General features: G+C 42.5%; 1 protein-coding gene and 1 long non-coding RNA gene across 6 annotated transcripts in view; one reads left to right on the forward strand and one right to left on the reverse strand.

Moving 5' to 3' along the window:
- The window catches only part of LOC143378570 (uncharacterized), a 137127-nt gene extending 126381 nt beyond the window's left edge, over positions 1-10746 (reverse strand). Inside the window, exon 1 of the long non-coding RNA XR_013088300.1 lies at positions 10697-10746. This is a non-coding gene — a long non-coding RNA (uncharacterized LOC143378570). The remainder of the gene's footprint in view (positions 1-10696) is intronic.
- The window catches only part of Oatp33ea (Organic anion transporting polypeptide 33Ea), a 132424-nt gene that overhangs the window by 33428 nt on the left and 76967 nt on the right, over positions 1-22029 (forward strand). The window lies entirely within an intron of this gene.

Genomic DNA, 22029 nt, shown 5'->3' on the forward strand with positions numbered 1-22029 from the left:
GGGCTTTGAAGAAATGCCATTTCTGAACGCCATGGTGTCTTGATCCACGAAATGGATTTTCGGAGAGAAATCCGCGTGAGTCGTTGACCAACCGAGCCAAAGCATACCGTAACAAAAGCCTACCCTCTTATGTCAAACTCTCTCTCTAAACAAGTCACACGTATACAAGTACGCAACACCTTTCAGCATTTCAACACATTTCAGAGTAGTTGCTGAGTTGGACGCTGTTCATGAACAGAGGTCGCTAAATTCAGTCCTGAAATTATGGGTCGGTACCACAGATTAGGTGGCGACACGAAGTCCCATAAGGTGATGGGTCTATTCTATACCTCGTCTGTGATTACATTGTATACTATTATACTGTTTGAGAGTGAGCTAAGGTGAGAGTTGAGAGGAATCTTAGACAGGTTACTGATTTACACTTTTGCAGTTTCGGTGAAACACCTCGTCAGTTTATTGTTCTAACATTAACAGTTAACACAATTGAGAAGTCTTGAAAGTGCACAATGATTTTATTGATCACTGTCCACGACGAGAGAGAGACCGAATGTTACCGCGTGGATGCAGCACGTGGCGTCCACGCAATTATATTAATTGGCGGTGCGTGAGAGTTCAAGGTGAGCTGAGATTTGTTCACTGAACAAGCTTCGATAACATGTACTGAGAGTGAGCGATGCTTCAAAGTGAGATATACAAAAAGAGGCTTGAAAGGTACGAGACGCGCTTAAACGACCGTTACTGGGAACGAGACACGAAACGAGAGTGAGAACATGGCGGACATCCGCTGATTGGCTTATCGATCATCGATGATTGGTCGATCGACGGGCGCTGATTGGCGGCTCGCTCATCGATCAGCGTCGCTGGATCGCGGCCCGCGAGGTGCTGCGGTGAGAGTGAGTGTGGCGGAAGTAGGAACTATTACATTCCCAAACATATACATTGTGATTCTTTTGCTTGAGTTCTTGAAGGCGATGCTGCCTTCTGTAGCAAATTTCGTTAGATTTTCTTTTATTTTATTTACAAGACATTCAGAGGCCTTTGTGTACTCTAGCGCAAGAAGCACCCCGTATGGTCATTCAATCATAGTATTTGCCATAAAATATTACAATCTTTATTATTTCATTAATTAAGATGTCTCAGTCAATGGAGTATTTATCAGTACAAGAAGATGGAAAAATCGTCAAGGTGGCTGATGCCCCTGCTGATCAATCGAATGAATCGAGGGAGGATGTCGTTTCGCCTGCGGAAGTCAAGGAGTTGCATAACGAAATCATAAATATAATTATGCATCTTGTGGTATTATGTCTTACTTCATATCAAACTTCTTTGTAACGTTGTAATTGTGCTTTTTTAAACGATTTTTTTGTTTGTTATCGCTGTTTTTTAGTTGAAGAAATCGTTAAAAAAGAACGGCGTACAGTCAAAGGGGTAGAGGCGGGTGGACAGGCCGAGGACGAAGAGGACGATAACAGCGTGGTGGTGGCAGACGTGACATCTAAAATATGAATGTTTATTTTTAATATTAATTATTTCATTAAATAAAATAATAATAATTTTTAATTCTATAAAATAATAGTCTTTTTGTTAATTTTTCTACCTTTTGTGGTTATAGACTGATTTCAATTCGTTCGGAATTGTGGTTATGGGTTATATTTTAATCATTTCTCGATATAAACTGTGTGTTTTCTTAATAATTCACATTCACATCTCTGTCTGTATTAATTACCGTACACGCGATTAATATTAACAATAAAGTTTATTTATTTGCATATATACAATTTATATTGAAGTTTACATACATATAAACATCATCAACTACAGTTTATCAATTTTATTTCGTTTCATTAATGCGAATGAAAACTTTCTAACAACAAATTCATTTCGACGTTTGCTTCTGTATTAAAGTGATTCATATCCTGTTATGAAATATCGTACCCCACGTTCTTCCTCAAAATAGATGGCACAACGTTGTGCTTAACAATTGTGTCTTTAGCTAGACAAATTATATCATCTTTTTGGAAATGATTCCAACAAACTTTAGTACCAGTGTTCTCAACTTGTTCATCAATGCCGCAAAAAGATAGCCATTTCTGACGAGATTCCTTGTTTTTCGGAAATCTATTTCGAAGGAGTGAAATTAATATTACATTTGCAAGATGAACAAATATCGTACAAAAAATAAACCTAAATTTATCACATACTTGTGTGCACGACATACATTAATTAATTTAATTTATTAAATATTACATATATTTACTTACGAATAATAGGAAGCCGATTTATCTCGGTTACCGCACAGCACGTAATATCAGCATGGCATTTATAATTTCAAAATATAACTAGTATAACCGTTTTTCAAAAGTTAAGTACAAACGTAAACAACGATAATCGTAGCAACCGCGGATAGTCGCCGGCGATATCGGTGCCTGTGCATTACGGGCCATTGAGAATCTATACTTTTCTCGCTCGCACGATGTTTCTCTCTCTCGCGCGATATCGGTGTATGTGCATTACGGTCGATTTATACTACTCTCTCTCGCACCAATTCACAAGATGCTTTCTCTCTCGCACGATGTTGGTCGGCAACTGGATTCACAGGAGACATAGGCCATGAGACCTCCATGTATATATTGTTGCGCCGGGGCGTTTTCACCGCAGGCCACCCCGACGCAAAGGAACAGAAGAATAATTAGACGGACGCACACACGACTGAACTATATTGTTACACAGACCAATAGTTTACAAAGGTGCGACCCGTACGTCCGAACGCAATGGTGTACGGTACAAGACCGTCTTCTTGTCGGCCTCTCGATCGTCCTCTTGAAGGGGGCCGACCTTCTTCTATCTTGAGCTACGAGCACCAGCAGGCTATGCACGGGCCTATACCCGGTGCTTGCAACAATATAAATCCGAAGAGGAATTTTCAATATTTGAATTTACAAATCCATATACTAGGTGCGATATCAGAAAATTTTCTATATTGTCGACTTCTTTTCTGTGTAGAATCACCATATTCCGTATTGTGTTAGCGCTGAAAACAAATACAATATTAGTATAAAATTAAACGTAACATATGAATAAACAGAATTCATGCGCTACTTACTTCAGCTTCATCTCAACACAGTACACACCCTAGGCTATCATGCATGCTCCTGCGAACATTCAAATTTATAAGAAAACATGTGTTAAATTATTATCTACGAAACAAGACGCTAAACATTCGCGCATAACCTTACTTTTCTGTCTTGCAGATAATGTAAATCTCGATTTCTGCGACGAAAATAATTGAAAATTATTCAATTCTATAATTACGTTCGCCTTCTGGATACTTCGAGATGATTTGTCTGGATGAGTTGATGATGCTCCTTTAAGAGCAGAAGGGCCGAGACCATTAGTACCGTTCGCGACTTTATAGTTCTTGTATTCAATATAGTTCTTTTGTGTTATTGGGTTCTGTTATTAAATCTTTATAATGCCTAACGGGAAAACACCTCGTTGTAATACTGGTGTCAGAAGTGGGATGCCCACTCGCGCATCCACGGCTTGTGCGAAACCTCCCCCTGGAGCAGCGGGCGACACGTCCCTGCAGAACCTGTTCACCAGCCTACAGCTCAGCATCGTGTGACAATTGCGGGAGCTGCGAAGGGACGACGAGGCCCGGTGAAACAGAGAGGAGCGTCTCAGGATGCAGAGGGAAACGAACAACCGAAGAACACAGGAAGCCCGGGAGGCGGCTTTCGAAGCGCGCATGTTGGAAATGCAGGAGCGTATCCAGGTCGTAGCCTCCTCATTACAAAATGTCCTCGGGATCGCGAGACAATCTCCGATGTTAATAGTTGTGCAAATAATATCCCCCCAGCGGATGGTCCTGCCCCCGTCGACACGCTCGCCGCTGCCCCGTTACCGAGACCAAACTCACTTTCTCGGGATACTCGGGAAGAGCATCGTGTGCTCGGTCTGGGATATACCGTAAAACCGACAGTTTTTGCTGGGGAATCCTCTTGGGAGGAGTACAAATTCCAATTTAAGACTATCGCGCACGCTAACGGCTGGAACGACGTAAAAAAGGCCACGGCCTTGATCGCTTCCCTTGGGGGTTCGGCGTGGAGTATCCTCACTATCCTCTCCGCTGCCCAGTGCCAATGTTTCGCGGATCTGGTTTCTGCGTTCGATTCCGCTACGCGGCGAGGAATCAAATTTGAATTATGTGCTCTTCCAGAGCCATCGGTAGCGGAGGGACGAGAGCATGTCTTCGCTCGCCATCAAGATTGAGAGACTGGCGCGGGCCGCTTTTGCCGACTGTCCGGCGGAGACCCGGGATAAGCTTGCCGCGTCTCAGTTCGTTACAGCATTGTCTGGTCCTCTCATGCCGGGGGATATTGCGCCTCGGCAGGTTCACGTCTCTGAGAGCGGTGGTTACCAGGACTCTGGAGATGGAAACCGTCGAGACGATGTCTCGCGGTCCCGCGGTAAAATCCCGCGATCGCGTTACGGAAAAACGGAGAACTAAATCTTCGTACACTTTTGAGAGGCCCGCAAAGAGGAGGAGGTTCGAGACACCCGTCGATCGAACAGACAACCCTCCGAGGATCTGCTGGCTATGCGGGAAGACGGGTCACATACAGAACGACTGCTACAAGGCCAATAACTCCCAGGTGAAAACTGCTCCTTCTGCAGCGTTTCTGAAAAAGCACCGTTGCAGCATCGACTTGTCCCGGAATGCATTGTGCCTTCCCGGGAAGCCAGAGATATGTCTTGGCGAGTCGACCGCCGAGAAGAAGAAGGAGGAAGAAGAGAAGGAGGCGGTTGTCCCGCAGCATTTGGAGGAGTTGTACCTCCTGTTGCACCTCAGAATAAATGCAAGGTGGTTCACGTTCGAATGAAGACTCCGAGGGACACAAGTGTCAAGACTTCAAGAGGAATGAAGGCTCCAAGGGACATGAGCGTAAAGAGACGAAGAGCTTGAAGATTAGTCTTAAACTAATACGGTGGACTGGGCTACGAAGGCTATCTTCTCAGCCCAGCCTTCTTTTTCCTTGGATTGTTTCAGGGAGCACAATAACCCACGCCGAGGGACAAGGTGTCGGGGAACTGCCACCGCGGCTTGGATACGCGGTCCCGAATTCCCCGGCTGTGCTACGACAGAGTAGCAGACCAAAGTTGAGCGTGGACATACGAGGAACCGCTCTTCTAGCCCTGTTGGCGTGGATCCTGGGTTCTCCACGGTACGTGCATACCAAGAGGTCCGCCTCAACAGGGTGGACAGCAGCCGGGAAATGGCATCCCCAACCACCAGTCGGACAAGCGGTGCGACTGTTTGGATCGGCTGGAGAGGATGTCGCGGAGATGGGAGCGCTAACAGAACGCACAGGATGCCTAGAAGAGGAATGGGGCCATCAAAAAGCCAAGGCTGGAGAGATGGAGAAGAGGAAGAAAAAAACGGAGATGAGCTGGGGGTGCTGGGCGGATTGATCGGGGAACGGGCCAATAACATGCTCATGATTAGCTATCATCCCCTGTTTCCGTATCCGTCTCGCCTTTCGTACACGTTAGACCAGTTAAATTGTTGCCCCTCGTCTAATAGGATAGTCGGATTCTTGTCTCCTGGAGGAGTTTCAGATGGAGTCCGGAATGGCGACACCCGAAGTAGCCCGGATCGTCACGCCTACCTACTTCTGACGCGACCTCGAGCCGGAGCAGTTCCAGCGACTAAAGCCGAGAGCAAGAGAGGAGACGGACTACAAAAGGAACGTCATTGAGAAGTTCCGACCGCTGGACGTCAGGACTTCCCCGCTCATCTTTGCCCAAGATGAGGACGCGTCGTCGTAGAAGAGAAGCCATTTTCAAGAGAGAAGTGCCCAAGAACGAAGACACAAGTGGAGGATAAAGACGTGGAAATTCTTTGGAGGTCCGCCGAATCCACGACTTGCTCAGGGTTTTTGCGTGGTTTTCCCCTGAGCGAAAAGACAAATGTCGAGGCGGCAGTATGAAGAAGCCACGGAGCTTCCCTATCACTTTTTCAGTCCTGGATGCGATGACCAAGAAGAACCAAGAGGCTGGTGCGGTCGGGACGTCTGCTCTTCCCGAGGGGGGAGCACTGTTGCGAGCACCCTATGGACAAGACTCCAAGGCCTACTAGTGCTCGCGACAACGATAAGATGACGGCGAAGAAGGCGATCGGATCGATCTCCTGTCAAGCTGTCACTCCTAAACCAGACGCTTTTGAGAGCAGAAGGGCTGAGACCATTACTACCGTTTGCGACTTCATAGTTCTTGTATTCAATACAGTTTCTTTGAGTTCTTGTGTTCTGTTATTAAATCTTTATAATACCTAACGGGGGAACGCCTCGTTATAGCAATACTGTACATTTTACACTACACTCTCTCTTAATGCTTATCTCCTTTACTCAATGCGCCTGGTTTACACATGTTCCGCTGTTATGAAACAACTGAGGTTGCGTTCCGATTCACGCATACTGCGCATGAAGTACAGAGACAACTGTTCCGGTTTAGTTACTGCGCGCAGTGGTGGTGCAAAGAATTCCCTAGAATCCTTTTGCTTCCGGTACAGTGAGCACGCAGCAGACGCAGAAACTCAGAGGAGAAGCAGTCACTGCGCGCATGCGTATTTGGTTCTACAATCTTTGATTATTTGAATTTCTCTATTGGAAATGGGGGGTATGAGGTTGGAAATGTGGATATTGTAAATATCGTTTCTTTGTGCATTGTAGCATCCATTTTGATTTCACGTGAAACCCAGGAAAAAGCGTTCCGTTTTCAAGAACGCATGAACCGCAGTAGCGAAACAGAATGATGAATGCGCGCAGCGACTGCGCTGCGATCTATGCATTCAGTGCTTGAATCGGAACGAGAGGAGAGCGACGTCCCCTCGAGTATAGGATAGGTGGGGGTACGTTGGTTGCAGTGAAGGATTAAAATCCAAGCTTTTAAACTTAACAATGACTTTTATTTTGAAAACACTTAATTCTAATAACGAGAATAATAATAATAATGATAATACACACACTTTTTGTATGTCATTAGTTTTCTAAAGCTAAATATAGCACATTAATAAATTTACGACAGTTTTTCTTGTTTGTCTGCGCGCACGCGTATACTTGGCACACTTTTTTATACCTTTTTTTAAAAAGGTAATTTTGTGGGGATTTCACACATTTTGTAGTGTTTATTGATGACTGGATAATTTTTTCACCCCCTCGGGGTCATTTTTTTAAAAATATATTGTATTGTCATCCAAACTACGCACGCCTGCAAAGCTTCAAGACAATTGTATTGGTGGAATTGGTTTAAATTTACAGTGGTGTGCAAAAGTATTCGGCCACCCTTTAAAATCGCATAACATTTTTAATATTAATCCAAACGACTTGAGTTTTTTTTAGAAGATAGAAGGATTAGATCGCTAACTGACGTGATTGGTCATTTTGAAAAAAAATGCACTTGGTCGGAATAGCAAAAAAAAAAAAAAAATAGAAAATATCGTTTTTTAAACTTTTTTTATGAGCCTGTAACGAAAATTAAAAAAAAAACTGTTTGTAGATTTAAGTAAGTTATATAGGTGTCTAAAATTTCATAAAAATCGGTTAACGTTGCTGTGAGCTATAAACGCTTAAATATCGCAGAATAAGGTCGAAAATCGCGAAATTCCCGAAACCAGCGATTTTCGACGCATAAATATCGCAGAATAAGGTCGAAAATCGCGAAATTCCCGAAACCAGCGATTTTCGACCTTATTCTGCGATATTTAAGCGTTTATAGCTCAGAGCAACGTTAACCGATTTTGATGAAATTTTGGACACCTATATAACTTACTTAAATCTAAGTAAGCGAATCGGACATATGCTCGTTGTGCGAGGTGGCAAGGGAGGACGCTATGCACGTCCTGTGCAAGTCTCCCAACACAATGGAAGTAAGGAAGAAGTGGTTGGGAAGCGAGATAGTCAGAGGGGAGGAAGTAAGTGTAATAGGAGTAGATAGCGTGGCGAAATTCCTGGAGGAGGTGAATCCGTAGAAAGGCATCTAAGGTCCATCACCGCCGGAAGGGGAGGGCCTATACGTTGGCCCCCTCGATCAGTCAAGGACTCGGAAGTAGACCGAGGAGTAGGCTGTAGCTGCGATTCGAGGGGGCGGAATCCCGTTTGGTATGGTGCACTGAAGCGAATAAGGCCGTCGGGCAAGATAATCAAGAGCCTTCGGGCGAGATAAGGCAGGGCCTTCGGGTGAGATAAGCAAGGGCCTTCGGGCGAGGGAAGCAAGGGCCTTTGGGCTAGAGGTACGAGCGGCTACTCCTCTCCGTGGCTCCGCTGGGGCAGGGGCTGCGGGTAGGAGTGACAGCGAGGAAACAAAGAGGATGAGAAGGGGCGCTACAAGCGTCAAGCGATACCGGCGCACCGGCGTTCACACATCTCAATGCGGAGGGCCGCAGAGGCGGGTGGTGGCGGCCCCAATCTGACCTGTGCCTCGCTACCAGATCTCGACGAATATTACCTAATTAGACCTGATCTGACCCAGAACAAAGGGGGGGGGGGAATGGGGCGGATTTACTCGCGAGGGCGCGAAAAGTCACAAAAGGGGGGAGTGTCAGGGAGTCGAGTCAGGGGCACAGGGGAGAAAGATGGGTCTAGGAGGGAGGGATAGATAGCCTTACACGAGTAACAAGCCGTCCCCCACAAGCCGAGGGCGAACAGACGCCAGCTAACACAGCCCCGGGGGTCGTGGCGTGGACGAAGAACGGACACCGGCAGCTCGGGCCCAGGACTACTAGTAATGGTTGTAATAGTAAAAGCGAGAGTACGGGGTGGAGAGGAGATCTGGTACAGCAGCGACAAGACACAGATCTATACACCGCGGACACAGTTAGAGGCGGGCTGGTACCTTTGGCCGTAGAGGGTGGCTGGCGCAACGCATAAAACTTCGGCGCACTACGGTGCGTCTAGGCAGGGATCGCCCACCTCCGTTGATAGTCACTCCCGCGAGTACGGTCTGACCGCAAGCTGGCCCGGGCCTACAAAAAGCGATCACGTACTCGAGAAACGGGGTAGAATACTGGCGGGTAAATGCGCACCCTAACGAGACGGCCATCCAAAGCCATCCTTCTCTAGAGGAGGCCCTTCTTCTTGGGCCATGCAGGGAAGTTAATGCAATCCTTGCAGCCAGATGGCAACTCGAACCTTCTATAATAGGGAGGCCCTCCAACCCCGTGGCAGCGCAGGGGAAAAGAGGCGCGGTCGCGCCGAACCCCTCTGACCCCGTGGCAGTGTAGGGGAAAGAGGTGCGGTTGCGCTGGACGGCGCGGTCAGCCCTGGGGGGAACCACCGTTCTCTGATGGTATGTAAGCTTGCAGGTCGAATGGCCAGAGCTGCGCCTGGGACTCGCGGCATCAGCCAAGACTCCCCCCGCTGCCAAGTCGCTACTAATTCGACTATTTCGACTACTTAAATTTACAAACGGGTTTTTTGAATTTTCGTTACAGGCTCATAAAAAAAAGTTTAAAAAACGACCTTTTCTATTTTTTTTTTGCTATTCCAACCAAGTGCATTATTGTTACATCCGAAACCGAGATGGTGATTGGTGATTGATTTCGGAACGTAAAGAAGGATCTTGCCCCGTCGCCTCCGGCGTAACCGTAATCCCTCAGGCCAGTCACACTTTTTGGAGTACTGTGTGGGGCAGATAGATTGGCATTAAAGATCGAGGAGGAAAAGAAGATGTGCGTGTTTTCGTCTTGGGACCGTCAGCCAGACTCATCAGTGGGGCTATAGCTGACGGTCCCTGCCCTAGACACACGGGGACTGAGAGAAAATAAGTTGGAACTTGTATATATGCGAACGAGAGTGGACGATAGGACTTGCGAGAAGAGTAGACTTCTAGCGGCGCCGGCGGAGACAAAACGGCGTGATCCATGCGGTGGGGCCGGGACGTCACAGCATTTTTTCAAAACGACGAATCACGTCACTTAGCAAACTAATCCTTCTAGCTTCTCAAAAAAACTCAAGTCGTTTGGTTTAAAAAAAGTTATGCGATTTTAAAAGGTGGTCGAATACTTTTGCACGCCACTGTAAGTTTTCAGATATGAACCAAACATACAAGAAGTAAACAGAGGATCGAAGCAGAATAAAATTGTTTAATTAATATTATACTATGTCACAATCACTTTTTTTCTCTGACGTAGATCACACTGCATCATTTTCTACTTCGATTATCTGTAAATATATAATATCCACATTTTACTTACAACTTAACGTAGAACTAGAGTGGCCCGTTGCTATAGTAAGTGTAAATACTACAAAATGTGTCCGAAAGAAGTGAGAGCGTATGGCAGAATGTCTTGTTGCAGGAAATTTAAATGCTAATGGCAATTCAGCGAAAATGAACGAAGAGATCCAATATTTTTGACGCACAATTTATTGGTGTTGAAATAAAATTAATTTAGTATGTTTATTGGTGAATTAAAATATTATTAATGGGAAACTAATCAAATTAATGAACAGAGTGGCAACTACTGTGGATTTGAAAGTATTACGAATGTCTTTCACAAAAGATTGTAAAGAATTAAGGGAGATGTGTTTTCAGCGTACTTTCTTTACTACTTAGTGTGACTTACTCTACATTGCAAGCAATCCGTCATAATTTTCTAAATTCTGAATGCTATGTCTTTTCACAAATTTTGTCGATTTACCTTATTTGACAAATTTCCAAAGAAGAATGAAGATGCTTCTCTGTCTATCTAACCTTCTCCGGACAACCTCCAAGCCTGTACATCCTCTTCATTTTTATCCAAGCCTGTGTGTCCCCTTCATTTCTATAAGGTTTACATAAAAATGTATTAAAAAGTTTTGGCAACTTACCTTGTTAAATGAGACAATAATTCAGTGTCCTATATGGTGTAAAAACTCGTGGCATTTCAAAATGTTGACAACTTACCTTATTTGACACTTGGCAGACTATGATTGAATTGATTGACACTAGCTAGGTTACGTTACTAGCGACCTGAACGTAGCTGCTTTTTGTCTTTTTCGTGCTGCATGAATTGGCGGTACATTTCCTCACTCTTTCATGTTCCCCTCTTGCCTACACTTGACGACGACAATGCTTAATCTCAAGAACATAAAATTCGACAAATTGGAACTTTGCATTAAAATGTCTCAACGCATAAGGCACGTAGGAACAAAACGAAGACACTTTTCTCATGTAAATCAAACCCAAGCTATCCATTAAGACCATTCAAAATCTAATCGGATCAACCATTATTGAGATTCGATAATCGAAGGGTTCTTGATAGCGGGTCGTGGCGTAATATAGACACTACCGTGTCTCTTGATAAATACTGTACAAAAATATTAAAAACTGGCCTAGTTATTTGTTGTCCCGTGAAGCTCCTCTGCTTGAGCATCAATTCATAGATCGGAGATGAGGAATAACTAATGGAATGTTTCTTTGTTTGTAGCGATCTTACATTTTTTCCTATAATTTTCATGTCGAAATGTTTTAACCTTTTAGCTACTATACGCCACGCCTTCCGTTTCTGCCATATTTTGGAACGGTACACCAGTATGGTAACTTACGTCAATGTCGTCTCTTGTAACGACACTCCACTATTGTTGCTTTCACACGCAGTTGGCGAACAATCAAATCAACTCTATCGAAGCTAAAAGTATTGAAATTGTGACGGGTACGAGATCAGTCAACATTGTTATCAATCTTCGTTACAGTAATCTGGGGTGCGAGCGGTAAACCGATCATAAAAGCGGAGCGCGCGGCTCGCTTACCTGACCCGGGAAATTCCGAATAGCCTTTTGCTTTGAAGGAGGCTATCCTAGAATTCTCGAACCTCGAGCATCACCGCTGTCCAGCGCTCGCTGGTAGCTGTCCGAACACCGCGCGCCGGGCCGCACAGTGGGAAAAACTACTCCTTTTTGTATCAAAGTTGTAGAACTTTTGATAGGAATAAGATAGAGGGATGAATCTTCTTCGAGGTTAAAGCTAACATGTTGCAGAATAAGGAGAAAATATTAAGAATGTGTGACAAAAAATTTGTGAACTTGACAATCTACGTTGGAATAAAAATTGCCATTTTCGAAGAAAATTTCGGTTTTTCCGTTCTAACGTGTAGTTGAAGATTTTTCTTGACTTTTTATACATCATTTCCTATAGATTTTGATTCGCTGAATTCAAATCTGTCCACGGAATTTGTCTAACCCTTCAGGATTTGAAGAAAAATGTGATTTAAGGTGTTACGCTCACTCAGATATATCAATCTTCCCATAAGGTCTTGATATAACTTCATGTTGCATCACCTGCTCGTATCATTATTCTCCATCTTCACGTTCGTTGCAATCGTGTTGTCACCACATTGCATTCTTTCATCCTATGCAAGATTAATAATTTCTTTATACAACCTCTCTGGTGCACATAAATATTCCCTTTTTGTTGTTCTATTTCCATTTCCAGCACAATCTTGGCTTGACCCAAATCCTTCATATCTATCTCTCTGCTTATTTTTCTCATACAGTTTTTCTCAAATTCGTTATCACTTGGCACTACCACCATGTCACCTACATGTACTCCACAATACAGATAGTCCTCCTTATCTTGAATATAGATCAAGCAGGGATTGTCTTGGGTTTGGCGCATTCCGTTTTTCTGTAATATAACTGTTAAGAATTCATTTCAACATCTTGTAGCGTGTTTTAGTCCATACATACTCTTCTTTAATTTTCTCACATGATTTGTTTTCTTCTCATATCCCTTGGGCAATTCCATAAAAATGTCTTCCTTTAAAATCACATGCAAAAATGTAGTCTTTACGTCATACAGCTTTACTTTTTTCTTTTCTCTGCATTCGGGCTAAAAAGTAGTCTTATTGTCTACGTTCGGATTTCTGGGGCGCAGGTCTCTTGATAGTCAAATCCCCGCCGTTACCCACATCCAATTGCCACAAAACGTGCCTTGTATTGGCGCTCTTTCGTATTTTGGTCTTTTTTGATGTTGAATACCCTTCTGCTTTTTATTACTTTTTTGTTTTTTTGCCGTGGCACTATATCACATACATCATGTTTGCGCATCGATCTCATCTCATCATTCATCGCCTCTTCCATTTACTCCAATTCGCCGAACCTTTGGCCTCCTTCGCATCCTTTGGAATTTTCTCATCCCTTATCATCATTGCTGAATGCTTGTCCTGTGTCCTTTCCGATCTTCTAACCCCTCTTTCTTGATCTCATCGCTCCTACCGATCTCTTGCCAGATTCCTCCGTACTTTCGTAACACGCAGCGCAGCCGAATCTCTTCATATGTGCTATTGTCGGTTTCCTCCCGTGCCATACCTCATATAGTGTTTTTCCATGGACACTCGATTTTATTCTGTTACTTATAAGTGCTACTGTGCACATCGCTTCATCCCAAAACGACATGGTTATCTGAGAATCTGACATCATCTTTTTTGTCATTTCAATAAGCGTCCTAATTTCTGCTTTCGCTACTCCATTGCATTGCGGTGTCCTCGCTGAGCTGAACTCGTGTCTAATTCCCTTCTTTTCCAGCCAATCTTTGAAATTATTTCGTAATAAACTCACCTCCATTATCTGATGTTATTGCTTTCAGTTTTATTCCAGATCTATTCTCCTTTAGTGTAATCAGTTTCTCTAGCTCTTCTGCTGCATTGCTTTTTTGCTCTTAATAATTTTACAAAAATCACTCTGGAATAATCATCAATAATCGTGAATATGTATTCTTTACCTCCTTTCGTTGATGGTTTCACTGGCACGATTAAATCCATGTGCCACAGCTCTAATATCTTGCCTGCTTTTCTATCCTTTAATCTTGACTGAGTTTTCCTACACGCTTTTCCTTTAATCTTGAGTGGGTTTTTCCTTAACGAAGTTAGCTACAGGTTATGGGAATGAATTTTTCATGAAATTTATTTCATTATTTTCCGAATGACGTCGTTGTTAGTGTTACTTTCATCGGCAAAACATAAGGAATTAATTGGTCTCGTTTTCGCAAAGATCTGATGGGAAATGCGGAAGTCGAAGATTTTTCACTTCTTAATAGACAATCCAACCCCTTCGAGGGTAGAAAGCCATAAAATTCTGTGAGGCACTGCGAGGGGTTGTCCTCGCCACGGGGTACCAGGCCGCTTCTCTTTGACGGGCGTAGCTCCAGAATCACCTGTACATTCGGGCCGCTCGATTTTTTCAGACCGTTCGGAAAAATTAGGGATGCTCGGTTTTTTCGAAACGATCGGTTTTTACGGGTACTCAGCTCGGTTCAGCTCGGCTCAGTTCTTTAAGTAATTATTCCGATTCTAGTTGTTGCAATATTTCAATTCTCTACATTTGTTCCATGAAGTTCAATTACTTGGAAGCTTTGGAGACATTCGGCAAATCCAATAAATCTCGAGCGTTTATGACCTACGCGTCTTGCTCCTTCTAACTACTTAACAGATCTGGCCGCGACCTCAGGCAGACCGAATCGTTTTTCGAATTTGCTCCGGCCGGCCTGCACAGTCCGGATTGCGCAGGAAAAATAAACTTTCTCCTATCGAAGTCTACTGAATGTATACTACAGAGTGATTCTCCAGCGACGCCTGTCAAAGAGACGCCGCCTGGTACCCCGTGGCGAGGACAGGACCCTCTAGTGCCTCACCGAATTTGATGGCTCTCGACCTTCAAAAGGGTTGGAATACCATTAAAAAGTCAGAAATGTCCAGGATTTTCGCATTTCTCATCAGATCTTTACGAAACGCAAGATAATAATAATGTTTAACTAAACTGTAGATTTCTTCACAATTTCTCGGCCTGTACACGCCGGCCGGACGCCGTAGTGCATCCACACGCTCCGGCCGCCCTGCACATTCCGGCCGGCGTACAGTGGGGCAGATCGGGTCGAAACGCGGCACTAACAATGAGTTCTTTTACAAAAATATCGCCATACTGCAAATTTTTTTTACAGATAGTTAATTGCGCACTTGGGTCATCATGTAGCATGATTGTTTTTCACATTCATTAATTTTTAACGCGACTACACGGTTTTGAAGAGCGCAACCTGGAAACTCTTCAGAAATAGTATTGTTATTTATAGTTTCGTTGCTTGTTTAATTCTACTAATTTTTTGTGGGATTAAGTGGTGAGGTATGTATTTGAAGTGTGCCAAATTTGATTCCGATATCTCTGATATTTTTGGAATTATACCTTACTGAATTTCCCAATTTTCGTTGTTTATTTTGAACGGGAGTTCAGTGGAGTTCAGTGTTCTTAGAAAGCAACAGGGATGTTTTAAACAGGTACGATTGCATATCGATACCATGGCTTATGGCATGGCGCGTGATACAACTGATTTTAACAATTGACGATTACTCATTTACTTTAATTATAAATAGGCTTTTACTCACTTCTGACCCACTGATCTCCAGTATTCCGAAGATGCCAAATAAAAAATCGGAACCGTTCTAAAGAGAAACGAGGAAATTATTTGTTCCGACAGAATACTCTGATGATGAGGACGAAGATGAAGATGACAGCGAAGATGAAGATGAGGACGAAGAGGAACGTGTGGACGAAGAGGAACATGAGGACGAAGAGGAAGATGAAGAATGCTGAAGTAATTCAGAAAAGTAAGATAAGCACTTCAGTATGGAGCAAGACAGGACTCTCGCTTTTACCCCAAATCTACAGGGTGTCCGACCTAAGACTGGACGGCGCGATATCTCCTAAAATATTGGAGATAAAAAATTTTAAAAAATATATAATTGAATGGTTCGAGAGAGCCAATTTATTAGCCGAGACGATTTTTTTTATTATTATTTTAAAAGATACGATGGTCAAGTTCGGTTTTTCAAATGGAAGTATTTTTTTTTTAACGCCTGAGTTGATAGTGCATTCCAAGACAAATTGAATAAGCTTTAATGTATACTTTATTTCCATTGGTTTTTAATATTGCGGTTGCAAAATTACTGATTTTCACTGGAAGAAAACCCTCCGGAATAGCAAGGACCGGGGTCGGTCTTACTGGCGCCACGGGTGACATTGCCTGTTGAAACTGATACCTACCTGCCAAAGGTCTACGACAGGGTTCGCAGGCCCAAAAGCTGGATAATTCTTTTCCGTCAGAAATGCTACTTAGGTAGGTACATCTGCGGTATCGAGAAGCGCACCGTTACTTTTATTTCGCACTTGCATCTACGCTCGGATGGCCGGTTCTTTTGGGAGGGATGTAAATTGGATTGGTTAGGTTAGGAGGAGTGAAAGTTGCTAGACTAAATTTCAACCATAGGGAGCAGATTGTATCAGAACCAATCGGGTTTGCATCCCTCACAAACGGCTGCTCTCTTGAAGAGGCCCGATGAGGAATACGATTTACTTTAATTACAGTACATGTGTGTTTTGTAATAAAGTGTTTCTATCGTCTCCTAAATTCAACAACTGGCATCCAGACATCTACGCTCCTACAATCCACCGGCAATACTCCTCGTGGAGAGACACAGGAAGAAAGGGTATAAAGGGGGTATAAACACGAGCTTCAATATCAAAACAAAAGCATGCGCTGACGTATTCCGTGCGAGAGAAGGTGGGCTTAGGGGAGGAGGTATTGCTGTGAAGAGGGCAGCTCTTCAAGAGAGCAGCCGTTTGTGAGGGATGCAAATCCGATTGGTTCTGATACAAACTGCTCCCTATGGTTGAAATTTAGTCTAGCAACTTTCACTCCTCCTAACCTAACCAATCCATCATATTATGTTTTCTGTTATACATGTTTCTAATGTTACGAAGTTTTATACAACCAGGTGTGCAGCTAACACTAGAGAACAGGAAATCAACGAAGACGTAAAAAGAAATAGAAATGTATTTAACGAAGGGTGCTTGTAATATTTGTTAACATAAATTAAAATATGTTTGTTAAATAATTTTGAAGTAACGTAAATAAAGATTTTATAACTATTAAATTTTATATGATTTAAATGTTCCCCATAAACATATTTACAAATACAGTTAAGGGACGTAGTACTTTTTTGTCCGGAAATTAAGCAATCTTTATGAATTTTTTTGTATACGAAATTGAAAAGCTAGAAAGATGGGGTTTGTTGCAAATGAATGATCACTGATTGAAAGTATTGAAAAGAATTCTATTAAACAAAGGCACCCCCCCCCCCCCCCGCTATAATCGCTCAAATGTGGTCCCTCGCGGAATGAGTAAAATTGTGATGTTATAAATTCCGCCTTCTATGTTTATCTGAAACATGAAATCAAAGTAAGATATTAAACTTTATTACATTTTGTTTTGTTGAGCAAGCCGATTCTTAAATTTCGCATTTAAAACAAAATAGCGGACTGTCAAACCTACACTTTCAGTGCCGAAAATCGATACCTACAGTTTGACAGTCCGCCATTTTGTTTTAAATGCGAAATTTAAGAATCGGCTCGGTCAACAAAACAAAATGAAATAAAGTTTAATGTCTTGATTTGTTTTTATGTTCCAGATAACCATAGAAGGCGGAATTTATGGCACCGCAAATGTCCAACTTTGAGCGTTTATAACGAAGGGAGGGAGGGTGCAATTTTTTGAATAAAAATGCTTTTAATACTCTCAAACAGTGATCTTTCATTTTCAATAATCCCCATCTTTTTAGCTTTTCAATTTCATGTAGAAAAAAATTCATAAAGATTGCTTAATTTTCGGATAAAAAAGTACTATGCCACCTTAAATAAACAAATTTCATTAATTTTTCTTTATTAATAGGACCACCAGTATACGTCCTAACTGAATGATGTGAAAAAATTAACGATAAATATATGATTTCAGTCAGAAAATATTTTGTGCCGCGTTTCGATCCGATCTGCCCCACTGTGCGGCGCAGGCCAAACTGACAGTCCAGCCGGAGCGTTTATCCCTGTTTCCCGTTCCGAATGGGAAACATCGCCGACTCTGTGGAAACACACCACACACACATATATATACATCATATAGTAGATGTATACGTTAAAAATTTACTATAGGATGTACTTCAATTTCTTCTTTTTTCCTTCAACAGGCCCTGTATTGTTCTTAATCTGTACAATCTCATTAACTCGCTTTTGTATTAAAATATCACGCTTACTAAAGTCGTTTTCAGATATATTGGCTGCTGAGTTTCGTGAGGGGTATTCTCCCACCACACCGCTTGCCTGCCTCGGTGCTCCTTTTCTCTATGTTCTCAATCTCTCTTCGGCTAGGCCTGCGCGGTGGTGGTTCCCACCACTCTTCTTTCTTGCTCTCGTTCCATCTCGCTCTCGCCTTCGCAGAACAAGAGCGAGTCAGAAGAGGTAGGGATAGCGCCAAGCTCCTGACGTGTAGGCCAAACCGAGTTCTTAGCGTAGAAATACATACATTAGAATAGGTGTGCATTAGCTCCGAAAAAATTCAAGAGCTTTACTGGTCAGAACATTGATTCTTTCTCGATAGCTTCATCTCGTATTGGTTTACGCATAGCTTCGTAACGCACACAACTACTACGCTAAGAATAAACAACAGCCACACGGCTTCGTTCAGGCGGAGTCGAGCTGCGTTCCCGTTACCCCACCATACCCTTCGGGAGCCCAGCAACTTCAACTATCAATCCACGATCATCAGGTTATGATGGCTGATTTCTCCTTGCGCGCTGCTCGCGAAACGGAACTCACCGGCCAATATATCTGAAAAGGACTTTAGGGATGTCCACTTAAAAAAACATCGAATGTTTTTTTTTCGATGTAATGCATCGCAACTCCGCATCGATGTTTTCTTAACATCGAATACTTCTGCGTTTTGAATTAATTAACAGACCATAAGTAGTGAAATAAAATAAAAAACGGAAGGAAAAATTCAGAATCATATCTTTTTATTATCATTACTATACGAGTATTTTATTTAAATGTTCCAGTGTTCCTTTTATTGGCTTAGTAAAAGTAATAGTTAATTCAATCGTTTACCCTTCAGTAAAGAAATAGATTGGAGAGTAAACGATTGAACAAACTATTATTTTGACTATGCCTACAAAAGGAACACTGGGCCATTTAAATAAAATACTGTTATAGTAATGATAATAAATAGATTTGATTCTGAATTGTTTTTTTTTCATATTTTTTTTTGCTGCAACAGCAAACATTGCATTGACCATAGGCACAGAAGATCAAATGAGTATTTTTTTGCCAAAGTCGAGAAAAAACCCCGGCATGATCTACCAGCAGCCTGGGTCATTTGTTTCAGCAGCCTCTTCTGACGCATCGAATGAAATACATCGATGTATCGAATAAATTTTTACCTTTGTGATATATCGGATTGATTCGATGTATCGAATAATAAACATGGAATATTTTCGATGCATCGATGTATATGTAGCTTACCCGCGACAAGCGCCAATACATTTGAGGGAAGGACACAGGAACAAAAGGGGTAGTCTTCTGATTGCGTTTGGCCCCGCGTGCGTCGACTTTCTCGCGGAGGCTCACCTTATTCTTTCGCACAGAATACGTCAACAAATGCTTCTGTTTTGAAATTCGATCGCGTGTTTATACTCGAGAGATAAGGGATCCATCTCGAATTTGCAGGGAGGACGGCGCAGGCGGAACCACGCGCAGTCAGTGGACGACCATTTTTCTTCCTGTGTCTCTCTCCACGAGGAGTATTGATGTTGGATAATACTTTTTAATTGCTATATCTGGCACATTTACGTAAAAACTGAAGGGTCTGATTTGTATAGCACATCTGGTTCCCGAAAATGAATCAGGCTTATTGGCCAGAGTGTTTCGCGAGGGTCGCGGTTTATAACCATATTGTCCCGCGGATCAGTGGTTGACAACGGTACCTGCGCGTCCGAAGGCACGGCAGAGCCACCCTTAGTACCGGGCAGACGGGGCCCTTGCTCTAGGCCTCGTGCTTAGGGACTTCATTTTATAAAAGTTAAATGAATTAAATATAATTGTCAACGTATCAATTTTTCTAGAATAGATTTTCGTCAAGCCTAAGTGACGCATGAAGTAGAGACGTAAGGTTGTCTGTTTTCAATTAGATGTTTTCAATAATATCAACTTTTGCCCCGGGACCCGCAAACTCTAAGGGCGGCTCTACCGAACGGTCTTACAAGGAGACCGCACAGGTTATGCAATCGGTTCTGGAATGAGACTGGGTGGACATTGTAGTGCACACCTAGTGTTACAAAACCGTAAAGGGTTTTTGTACAGTGGGCCTTCGTTTTCGAGAAATTTGAGTTCAAAGTTTTGCGCGACAGTATTTCAGTTGTGCAAACATTCTTAGGAAGCAACGGTCGTAGCTGCGATATTAAGATGTTTGGCTACGGTGCTGGAGGTCTTCGGTTCGATTCCTGGTGCGCGCTTGTTTTTTTTCTTTTTCTTCTTCTTACCGTAGTAATGTAATGGCTGCACCTAAAATTATTTTGCGCTGTAACGATGTTAATAATATATATTATTACAATAATACTGCACACAAAGTATAAACATAATACAAGTGCAAATATAATATAAATATAATAAAACCGCAAATTACAAATAATATCAGTGCAACAATATTAATATTATTATTATTATCGATGATGTATTAAATTTATTACGCCTACAAGTGTGAGTGCTTTTATATATTTAAAAAATATGCCCAAGACGTCGCGGGCTGCAGACTATCGAATAGACTTTAACGGCAGTTAGAGCTCCGGTCATATCCGTAGGGATAGTCCTATACAGTAATATTGTTGCACTGATATTATTTGTAATTTGCGGTTTTATTATATTTATATTATATCTGCACTTGTATTATGTTTGTACTTTGTGTGCAGTATTATTGTAATAATATATATTATTAACATCGTTACAGCGCAAAATAATTTTAGGTGCAGCCATTACATTACTACGGTAAGAAAAAGAAAAAGAAAAAAAAAACAAGCGCGCACCAGAAATCGAACCGAAGACCTCCAGTAGCGTAGCCAAACATCTTAATATCGCAGCTACGACCGTTGCTTCCTAAGAATGTTTGCACAACTGAAATACTGTCGCGCAAAACTTTGAACTCAAATTTCTCGAAAACGAGGGCCCACTGTACAAAAACCCTTTACGGTTTTGTAACACTAGGTGTGCACTACAATGTCCACCCAGTCTCATTCCAGAACCGATTGCATAACCTGTGCGGTCTCCTTGTTAGTCATAAGATGCCGGACATAAGTCGCCGGATACAAGCCACTCGGTACAAGTCGCTCGAAAAAAGCCGATGCATCCCAGCGAGTCGCTTGGCGTTTCGGAGCTTCGGTTCTGTTTATAAATTCGTTCACAGTTTCTTCCTTTTTTACATGTAAATTGGATAACTCACTCAACGACCTGGCTTTTTATTGTTCCGTCTCAGCTGCCATATTATTCTTAATCATACTCCCTAACTTATCCGCGTTCCTCTCATAACCATATTTTAATAGTCGTGCTTTGTTCATTGTATTCAGGATTATCGTTCGTGCAGCATAGTTATCTTTGTTCCATTCGTTCCACACTTTGAATTTAGCTTCATGATTTGTTGCCCCTTCCGGCTTTTCAGGCGGTTTCGCTCCTTTCACCTTCTTCCATATTTTCTTGACCTTAATATACCCTCTATCTTTTCCTTGCATAGGATATAATTTGAATCATCAAACGGTTCAACGCCCATCAGATTCCAATTGTCCGCCATTGCGAAGCACGTGTCTCAAGTCTCTATTTTTCACATCCACGAAAATCATTTTACCTGAGCCAGGAAGCACGCTCTGCTACCAATTTGTGGGACATGAGGCGTGGATAATTAATATTACACTTAACTCCCTAATAACTAGTTTATTTAACAAAACAATGACCTAAAATAATACACGCTTGTTTTACTACGCTCTCTCATACACTCTATTCTCAAGCAACTGAACTTCCCCTCTTCCCGTGTACTCTATTCTCAAGCAACCGAACTTCCCCTCTTCCCCTCACACACACACACACACACACACGCGCGCACTGATACCAATCTCCTGGATGGAAATAACTCCAC

Source organism: Andrena cerasifolii, chromosome 2 (genome assembly GCF_050908995.1).
Source record: "Andrena cerasifolii isolate SP2316 chromosome 2, iyAndCera1_principal, whole genome shotgun sequence".
In the NCBI taxonomy this organism is placed as follows: domain Eukaryota; kingdom Metazoa; phylum Arthropoda; class Insecta; order Hymenoptera; family Andrenidae; genus Andrena; species Andrena cerasifolii.